Source organism: Bubalus kerabau, chromosome 15 (genome assembly GCF_029407905.1).
Source record: "Bubalus kerabau isolate K-KA32 ecotype Philippines breed swamp buffalo chromosome 15, PCC_UOA_SB_1v2, whole genome shotgun sequence".
Classification (NCBI taxonomy): Eukaryota; Metazoa; Chordata; class Mammalia; order Artiodactyla; family Bovidae; genus Bubalus; species Bubalus kerabau.
The window spans coordinates 22,510,181-22,521,073 of NC_073638.1; positions in this window are offsets into that span (position 1 = coordinate 22,510,181).

Consider the following 10,893-nt stretch of genomic DNA (forward strand, 5'->3'; position numbering starts at 1 on the left):
AAGGTGATACCTCATTGAAGTTTTGATTTGCATTTCTCTAATAAGTGATATGAGCATCTTTTCATGTGTTTATTAGCCATCTGTATGTCTTTTCTTGAGAGATGTCTGTTTAGGTCTTCTGCCTACCCTTTGATTGGATTGTTTTTTTTTCTGATATTGAGCTGCATGAGCTGCTTATTTGTATATTTTGGAGATTAACCCTTTGACAGTTGTTTCATTTGCTATTATTTTCTCCCATTCTGAGGGTGTCTTTTCACCTTGTTTATAGTTTCCTTTGCTGTGCAAAAGCTTTTAAGTTTCATTAGGTCCAATTTGTTTATTTTTGTTTTTATTTCCATTACTCTAGGGATTGGATCATAGATGATCTTGTGATTTATGTCAAAGAGTGTTCTATGTTTTCCTCTAAGATCATTATAGTTTCTGACCTTCAATTTAGGTCTTTAATCAGTTGAGTTTATTTTTGTGTATGGTGTTAGGAAATGTTCTAATCTCATTATTTTACTCATACCTGCAAAGTTTTCCCAGCACTACTTATTGAAGAGACTATCTTTTCTCTATTGTATATTCTTGCCTCCTGTGTCAAAGATAAGGTACCCATAGGTGTATGGGTTTATCTCTGGGCTTTCTATCTTGTTCCACTGGTCTGTATTTCTGTTTTTGTGTCAGTACCATGCTGTCTTCATGACTGTAGCTTTGTATCATAGTCTGAAGTCAGGAAGGTTGATTCCTCCAGCTCCATTCTTCCTTCTCAAGATTAGTTTGGCTATTTTGTGTTTCCATACAGATTGTGAATTTTTTTTTTTTGTTCTAGTTCTGTGAAAAACATCATTGGTAATTTGATAGGGATTGCATTGAATCTGTAGATTACTTTGGGTAATATAGTCACTTTCATATTATTGATTCTTCCAATCCAAGAACATGATATATCTCTCCATCTGTTTATGTCATCTTCGAATTCTTTCATTAATGTCTTATAGTTTTTTATATACAGCTCTTTTATCTCCTTCAGTTCCATTCAGTTCAGTTCAGTCTCTCAGTCGTGTCCGACTCTTTGTGACCCCATGAATCACAGCACGCCAGGCCTCCCTGGCCATCACCAACTCCCAGAGTTCACTCAAAATCATGTCCATCGAGTCGGTGATGCCATCCAGCCATCTCATCCTCTGTCGTCCCCTTCTCCTCCTGCCCCCAATCCCTCCCAGCATCAGTGTCTTTTCCAATGAGTCAACTCTTCGCATGAGGTGGCCAAAGTATTGGAGTTTCAGTTTTAGCATCAGTCCTTCCAATGAACACCCAGGACTGATCTCCTTTAGGATGGACTGGTTGGATCTCCTTGCAGTCCAAAGGACTCTCAAGAGTCTTCTCCAACACCACAGTTCAAAAGTATCAATTCTTTGGTGCTCAGCTTTCTTCACAGTCCAACTCTCATATCCATACGTCTTCTTAGGTAGGATTATTCCTAAGTATTTTATTTTTGTTGCAATGGTGAATGGGATTGATTCCTTAATATCTCTTTCTGGTTTTTCATTGTTAGTGTATAAGAGTACAAGGGATTTTTGTGTATCAATTTTATATCCTGTGACTTTACTATATTCATTGATTAGCTGTAGTAATTTTCTGGTGGCATCTCTAGGGTTTTCTATGTATAGTATCATATCATCAGCAAACAGTTTTATTTCTTTTCCTATCTGGATTCCTTTTATTTCTTTTTCTTCTCTGGGTGCTGTGGCTAGGACTTCCAAAACTGTGTTGAATAATGGTGAGAGTGGGCATCCTTGCCTTGTTCTTGATCTTAGAGAAATGCTTTCAGTTTTTCGCAGTTGAGAATAGTGTTTGCTGTGCACTTGTCACATATGGCCTTATGCGTACTTGCTGGAGAGTTTTTATCATTAATGGATGTTGCATTTTTTTTTCAAAAACTTTCTCTACTTCTATTGAGAAGATCATATGATTTTTATCTTTCAATATGTTAATATGGTGTATCACATTGATTGATTTGCATATATTGAAGAATCTTTGCATGCCTGGGATTAAGCCCACTTGATCATGATGTATGATCCTTTTATGTATTTCTTTCAGTTTTATTTATTTATTTTTACTTTACAATATTGTATTGGTTTTGCCATACATCAACATGAATCTGCCACGGGCATACGTGTGTTCCCCATCCTGAACCCCCCTCCCACCTCCCTCCCCATACCATCCCTCTGGGTCATCCCAGTGCACCAGCCCTGAGTACCCTGTATTGTGCATCAAACCTGGACTGGCGATATGTTTCATATATGATGATTTACATGTTTCAATGCCATTTTCCCATGTCATCCTGCCCTCGCCCTCTCCCACAGAGTCCAAAAGACTGTTCTATACATCTGTGTCTCTTGCTATCTCACATACAGGGTTATTGTTACCATCTTTCTAAATTCCATATATATGCATTAGTATACTGTATTGGTGTTTTTCTTTCTGACTTACTTCACTCTGTATAATAGGCTCCAGTTTCATCCACCTCATTAGAACTGATTCAAATGTATTCTTTTTAATGGCTGAGTAATACTCCATTGTGTATATGTACCACAGCTTGCTTATCCATTTGTCTGCTGATGGACTTCTAGTTGTCTTCCGTGTCCTGGCTATTATAAACAGTGCTGCGATGAACAGTGGGGTACACGTGTCTCTTTCAATTCTGGTTTCCTCGGTGTGTATGCCCAGCAGTGGGACTGCTGGGTCATAAGGCAGTTCTATTTCCAGTTTTTAAAGGAATCTCCACACTGTTCTCCATAGTGGCTGTACTAGTTTGCATTCCCACCAACAGTGTAAGAGGGTTCCCTTTTCTCCACACCCTCTCCAGCATTTATTGCTTGTACACTTTTGGATAGCAGCCATTTTGACTGGCGTGAAATGGTACCTCATAGTGGTTTTGATTTGCATTTCTCTGATAATGAGTGATGTTGACCGTCTTTTCATGTGTTTGTTAGCCATCTGTATGTCTTCTTTGGAGAAATGTCTGTTTAGTTCTTTGGCCCACTTTTTGATTGGGTCATTTATTTTTCTGGAATTGAGCTGCAGGAGTTGCTTCTGTATTTTTGAGATTAATTCTTTGTCCGTTGTTTCATTTGCTATTATCTTCTCCCATTCTGAAGGCTGTCTTTTCACCTTGCTTGTAGTTTCCTTTGTTGTGCAGAAGCTTTTAATTTTAATTAGGTCTCATTTGTTTATTTTTGCTTTTATTTCCAATACACTTGGAGGTGTGTCATAGAGGATCCTGCTGTGATTTATGTCGGAGAGTGTTTTGCCTATGTTTTCCTCTAGGAGTTTTATAGTTTCTGGTCTTACATTTAGATCTTTAATCCATTTTGAGTTTATTTTTGTGTATGGTGTTAGAAAGTGTTCGTTTCATTCTTTTACAAGTGGTTGACCAGTTTTCCCAGCACCACTTGTTAAAGAGATTGCCTTTTCTCCATTATATATTCTTGCTTCCTTTGTCAAAGATAAGGTATCCATAGGTGCGTGGATTTATCTCTGGGCTTTCTGTTTTGTTCCATTGATCTATATTTCTGTCTTTGTGCCAGTACCATACTGTCTTGATGACTGTGGCTTTGTAGTAGAGCCTGAAGTCAGGCAGGTTGATTCCTCCAGTTCCATTCTTCTTTCTCAAGATTGCTTTGGCTATTCGAGGTTTTTTGTATTTCCATACAAATTGTGAAATTATTTGCTATAGATCTCTGAAAAATATCATTGGTAGCTTGATAGGTATTGCATTGAATCTATAGATTGCTTTGGGTATTATACTCATTTTCACTATATTGATTCTTCCGATCCATGAACATGGTATATTTCTCCATCTATTTATGTCCTCTTTGATTTCTTTCACCAGTGTTTTATAGTTTTCTATATATAGGTCTTTTGTTTCTTTAGGTAGATATATTCCTAAGTATTTTATTCTTTCCGTTGCAATGGTGAATGGAATTGTTTCCTTAATTTATCTTTTTGTTTTCTCACTGTTTGTGTATAGGAATGCAAGGGATTTCTCTGTGTTGATTTTATATCCTGCAACTGTACTATATTCATTGATTAGCTCTAGTAATTTTCTGGTGGAATCTTTTGGATTTTCTATGTAGAGAATCATGTCATCTGCAACCAGTGACAGTTTTACTTCTTCTTTTCCAATCTAGATTCCTTTTATTTCTTTTTCTGCTCTGATTGCTGTGGCCAAAACTTCCAAAACTATGTTGAATAGTAGTGGTGAGAGTGGGCACCCCTGTCTTGTTCCTGACTTCAGGGGAAATGCTTTCAGTTTTTCACCATTGAGGATAATGTTTGCTGTGGGTTTGTCATATATAGCTTTTATGTTGAAGTATGTTGCTTCTATTCCTGCTTTCTGGAGGGTTTTTATCATAAATGGATGTTGAATTTTGTCAAAGGCTTTCTCTGCATTTATTGAGATAATCATATAGTTTTTATCTTTCAATTTGTTAATGTGGTGTATTACATTGATTGATTTGTGGATATTGAAGAATCCTTGCATGCCTGGGATAAAGCCCACTTGGTCATGATGTATGATCTTTTGAATGTGTTGTTGGATTCTGTTTGCTAGAATTTTGTTAAGGATTTTTGCGTCTATATTGATCAGTGATATTGGCCTGTAGTTTTCTTTTTTGTGGCATCTTTGTCAGGTTTTGGTATTAGGGTGATTGCCGGGGTCCAGCCCCGGCTGATCCAGGGTATTCGAAGGAGAGACGGCATAGGCGACCTATTTATTTATTTATTTATTCAGAGATATAAAGAGTAATAGAATGAGGATAGCTCAGTAGGAAAATTCAGTGGAGAAAAGAGTCTGAGTAGCTTGGTTTACACGGGAGACCAATAAAACTTCAAGACAAGAAGTTTGCACCACTTACGTAGGCCGCAGGCGTCCTTCTGTTCTCCCGAAGGAGAGGAGACACTGAGGCCTCCCTGGTTGGATCTTAGAAGCCCAGGCATAATTAGCAAGCATGGCGGGTTCCGCGCTCCAGATGGAGAGTCAGCCAGAATTTGAGAGAGAGAGCAACATGGGGAGACCAAGTTTCGGTGAACAAGGCCCGCACTTTATTTTCCAAAGTAGTTTTTATACCTTAAGTTGTGCATAGAGGATAATGGGGGAAGGGGTGGAGTCATGCAAGGACAGCAGTTCCTGGTTTTAATCAAAGCCAGGCTTTCAAACTTATCATATGCAAAAGTTCAGGTGATTTACATCATCTTCTGGCCAGGAGGCCTATTAACATTTTAAGAAACTTATCTTTCTCTAAAGGTGATTATTCCAAAGTCAGGCACCAGCCTCCAAAAAAGGAATTGGACAAAGCTGCATTCCTATAGGGCAAAGGTGAGGTGGGCTCAATGAAGAAAAGAATTAACTCAAGGGTCCAACGTTACAAACATTGAGGTTACTACTTACATTTCTATACACCCATTATATCAATCAATACACTGCCAAGGACACAGTAGGTAAGGAGTATGGAGACTTAGCAGCAAACATTGGCCCAATAAGTGAAAAACCCTTCACCAATACAATTTCTAATGAATCTTTTAACTACTCAAAAGAATCTGTGTTTAGACAGTTTAGAACATCTCCTACCTCTCACAGTTGGGAGGCTCTGAACAATCACATGTGGCTAGAAAAACCTATTCAGGCAGGCTAGAGGATTTCCAAAGGAGTTTGTAGGTTGAAACACTGTCACACCCAGGAATTATTAACTGGAGCTGTAAGCTAACTCTTTTTTCAGAGAGAGGTAGTGGGGGACAGCCCCCGTAAAGTCAGAGGTGTAGGTGAGAGCACAAAGCAGAAAGTAGGCAGACTCTGGTTTGGGGGTAGATGCTCGAGAATTTCCAGGGGGACTCCTGAGGCTCGATCCCACCTTTGCGTATGCCCAGCCTCCTTCTTCATGACCTTTGCCATGGGCGGAGCTCCTGCTCCCAGCAGTGATAGAATTCCAGTTGAGCTATTCCAGATCCTGAAAGATGATGCTGTGGAAAATGCTGCACTCAATATGCAATATGCAATATGCACTCAATATGCAATATGCCAGCTCCCGGCAGGTGATGGTGGCCTCATAGAATGAGTTTGGAAGTTTACCTTCCTCTGCAGTTTTCTGGAAGAGTTTGAGTAGGATAGGTGTTAGCTCTTCTCTAAATTTTTGGTAGAATTCAGCTGTGAAGCCCTCTGGTCCTGGGCTTTTGTTTGCTGGAAGATTTCTGATTACAGTTTCAATTTCTGTGCTTGTGATGGGTCTGTTAAGATTTTCTATTTCTTCCTGGTTCAGTTTTGGGAAATTATACTTTTCTAAGAATTTGTCCATTTCTTCCAAGTTGTCCATTATATTGGCATATAGTTGCTGATAGTAGTCTCTTATGATCCTTTGTATTTCTGTGTTGTCTGTTGTGATTTCTCCATTTTCATTTCTAATTTTGTTGACTTGATTTTTCTCCCTTTGTTTCTTGATGAGTCTGGCTAATGGTTTGTCAATTTTATTTATCTTCTCAAAGAACCAGCTTTTGGCTTTGTTGATTTTTGCTATGGTCTCTTTTGTTTCTTTTGCATTTATTTCTGCCTTAATTTTTAAGATTTCTTTCCTTCTACTAACCCTGGGCTTTTTATTTCTTCCTTTTCTGGTTTCTTTAGGTATAGAGTTAGGTTATTTATTTGGCTTTTTTTTCTTGTTTCTTGAGGTAACCCTGTATTGCTATGAACCTTCCCCTCAGCACTGCTCTTACAGTGTGCCATAGGTTTGGGATTGTTGTGTTTTCATGTTCATTCGTTTCTGTGCATATTTTGATTTCTTTTTTGATGTATTCTGTGATTTGTTGGTTATTCAGCAGCGTGTTGTTCAGCCTCCATATGTTGGAATTTTTAATAGTTTTTTCTCCTGCAATTCACATCTAATCTTACTGCATTGTGGTCAGAAAAGATGCTTGGAATGATTTCAATTTTTTTGAATTTACCAAGGCTAGATTTATGGCTGAGGCTGTGATCTATCCTGGAGAAGGTTCCATGGGCGCTTGAGAAAAAGGTGAAATTCATTGTTTTGGGGTGAAGTGTCCTATGGATATCAATTAGGTCTAACTGTATCATTTAAAGTTTGTGTTTCCTTGTTAATTTTCTGTTTAGTTGATCTATCCATAGGTGTGAATGGGGTAGTAAAGTCTCCCACTATTACTGTGTTATTGTTAATTTCCCCTTTCATACTTGTTCAGTTCAGTTCAGTTCAGTCACTCAGTCGTGTCCGACTCTTTGCAACCCCATGAATCGCAGCACGCCAGGCCTCCCTGTCCATCACAAACTCCCGGAGTTCACTCAGACTCACGTCCATCGAGTCAGTGATGCCATCCAGCCATCTCATCCTCTATCGTCCCCCTTTCCTCCTGCCCCCAATCCCTCCCAGCATCAGAGTCTTTTCCAATGAGTCAGCTCTTCGCATGAGGTGGCCAAAGTACTGGAGTTTCAGCTTCAGCATCATTCCCTCCAAAGAAATCCCAGGGCTGATCTCCTTCAGAATGGACTGGTTGGATCTCCTTGCAGTCCAAGGGACTCTCAAGAGTCTTCTCCAACACCACACTTCAAAAGCATCAATTCTTCGGCACTCAGCCGTCTTCACAGTCCAACTCTCACATCCATACATGACTACAGGAAAAACCATAGCCTTGACTAGATGGACCTTTGTTGGCAAAGTAATGTCTCTGATTTTGAATATGCTATCTAGGTTGGTCATAACTTTCCTCCCAAGGAGTAAGCATCTTTTAATTTCATGGCTGCAGTCACCATCTGCAGTGATTTTGGAGCCTGGAAAAATAAAGTCTGACACTGTTTCCACTGTTTCCCCATCTATTTCCCATGAAGTGATGGGACCGGATGCCATGATCTTCATTTTCTGAATGTTGAGCTTTAAGCCAACTTTTTCACTCTCCACTTTCAGTTTCATCAAGAGGCTTTTGAGTTCCTCTTCACTTTCTGCCATAAGGGTGGTGTCATCTGCATATCTGAGGTTATTGATATGTCTCCCGGCAATCTTGATTCCAGCCTGTGTTTCTTCCAGTCCAGCGTTTCTCATGATGTACTCTGCATATAAGTTATTAGTATTTGCCTTACATATTGCAGTGCTCCTATGTTGGGTGTGTATATATTTATAATTATTACATCTTCTTCTTGGATTGATCCTTTGATCATTATGTAGTGTCCTTCTTTGTCTCTTTTCACAGCCTTTGTTTTAAAGTCTATTTTATCTGATATGAGTATTGTTACTCCTGCTTTCTTTTGGTCTCTATTTGCGTGGAATATCTTTTTCCAGCCCTTCATTTTCAGTCTGTATGTGTCCCTTGTTTTGCAGTGGGTCTCTTGTAGACAACATATATAGGGATCTTGTTTTTGTATCCATTCAGCCAGTCTTTGTCTTTTGGTTGGGGCATTCAACCCATTTACATTTAAGGTAATTATTGATAAGTATGATCCCATTGGCATTTACTTTATTGTTTTGGGTTTGAGTTTATACACCCTTTCTGTATTTCCTGTCTAGAGAAGATCCTTTAGTATTTGTTGGAGAGCTGGTTTGGTGGTGCTGAATTCTCTCATCTTTTGCTTGTCTGTAAAGCTTTTGATTTCTCCTTCATATTTGAATGAGATCCTTTCTGGGTACAGTAATCTGGGCTGTAGGTTTTTCTCATTCATCACTTTAAGTATGTCCTGCCATTCCCTTCTGGCCTGAAGAGTTTCTATTGAAAGATCAGCTGTTATCCTTATGGGAATCCCCTTGTGTGTTATTTGTTGTTTTTCCCTTGCTGCTTTTAATGTTCGCTTTTTGTGTTTGATCTCTGTTAATTTGATTAATATGTGTCTTGGGGTGTTTTGCCTTGGGTTTATCCTGTTTGAGACTCTCTGGGCTTCTTGGACTTGGGGATTATTTCCTTCTCCATTTTAGGTAAAATTTCAACTATTATCTCAAGTATTTTCTCATGGTCTTTCTTTTTGTCTTCTTCTGGGACTCCTATGATTCGAATGCTGGGGTGTTTAACAGTGTCCTTGAGGTCTCTGAGGTTGTCCTCATTTCTTTTAATTCTTTTTTTCTTTTTTTTCTCTCTGTTTCATTTATTTCTACCATTATATCTTCTACCTCACTTATCCTATCTTCTGCCTCAGTTATTCTACTGTTGGTTCCCTCCAGAGTGTTTTCGATCTCATTTATTGCATTATTCATTATATATTGACTCTTTTTTATTTCTTCTAAGTCCTTGTTAAACCTTTCTTGCATCGTTTCAATCCTTGTCTCCAGGCTATTTATCTGTAACTCCAATTTGTTTTCATGATTTTGGATCATTTCACTATCATTATTCAGAATTCTTTATCAGGTAGATTCCCTATCTCTTCCTCTTTTGTTTGGTTTGGTGGGCATTTATCCTGTTCCTTTACCTGCTGAGTATTTCTCTGCCTTTTCATCTTGTTTATATTGCTATGTTTGAGGTGGCCTTTCCGTATTCTGGCAGTTTGTGGTTCCTCTTTATTGTGGAGGTTCCTTGCTGTGGGTGGGGCTGGATGGGTGATTTGTCAAGGTTTCCTGGTTAGGGAAGCTTGTGTCGGTGTTCTCGTGGGTGGAACTCGATTTCTTCTCTCTGGAGTGCAATGAAGTGTTCAGTAGTGAGTTTTGAAATATCAGTGGGTTTGGTGTGACTTTGGGCAGCCTGTATATTGAAGCTCAGGGCTATGTTCCTGTGTTGCTGGAGAATTTGCGTGGTATGTCTTGTTCCAGAACTTGTTGGCTATTGGGTGGTACTTGGTTTCAGTGTAGGTATGGAGGCTTGTCATGAGCTCTTATCAATTAATGTTCCCTGGAGTCAGGAGTTCTCTGGTGTTCTCAGGATTTAGACTTAATCCTCCTGCCTCTGGTTTTCAGTCTTATTCTTACAGTAGCCTCAAGACTTCTCCATCTATACAGCACCAATGATAAAACATCTAGGTTAATGATGAAAAGTTTCTTCATAGTGAGGGACACCCAGAGAGGTTCACAGAGTTACATGGAGAAGAGAAGAGGGAGGAGGGAGATAGAGGTAACCAGGAGGAGAAGAGGGGGAATCAAAAGGGGAGACAGCAAGCTAGCCAGTAATCACTTCCCTATGTGCTCTCCACACTTTGCATCCCTCAGAGATGTTCACAGAGCTACACAGAGAAGAGGAGGAAGGAGACAGAGGTGGCTAGAAGGATTAAGGGGGGGAATCAAAAGGAGAGAGACAGATCCAGCCAGTAATCAGTTCCCTAAGTGTTCTCCACAGTCTGGAACACACAAAGAGATTCACAGAGTTGGGTAGAGAAGAAAAGGGGGAGGGGGGAGATAGAGGCAACCTGGTAGAGAAAAAGGAGAGTCAAAAGGGGGAGAGAGCAATCAGGCCAGTGATCTTGCTCCCAAGTAAAAATGGGTACTGAAGATTGGGTTCTTAAAGGTACAAAGTTGATAACAAATACCAAAAAGCAAAGATTAAAAATCTAGAGTAGATGTTAGATTATCAAAAATGCAATATTAAAAAAAAAACTAAGTCTCACAAATTTTAAAAAATATATATATATATATATGAAGTTTGCTTTAAAAATATGGTCTTTTTTTTTTTTTTGCAAGGTAATAGTAGGTTATAAAAATGAAAATTAAAGGAGTAATAGAGGACTTAAATTTTTTTTTAATTTAAAAAATGATAATAGGAAAAATATATCTAGGACTTTCTCTGGATCTGTTGCAGACAGTGTGAGGTCAGTTCATTTATAGATAGTTCTTGATCTGGCTTGTACATCTCAAGATCTATAGGCCCCTTCCTATGTAGTCGGTACTAACTATAGGGTTTTCATCTGTTGCACCTGTCACTTCCAAAGCGGTTCCCTCTTGT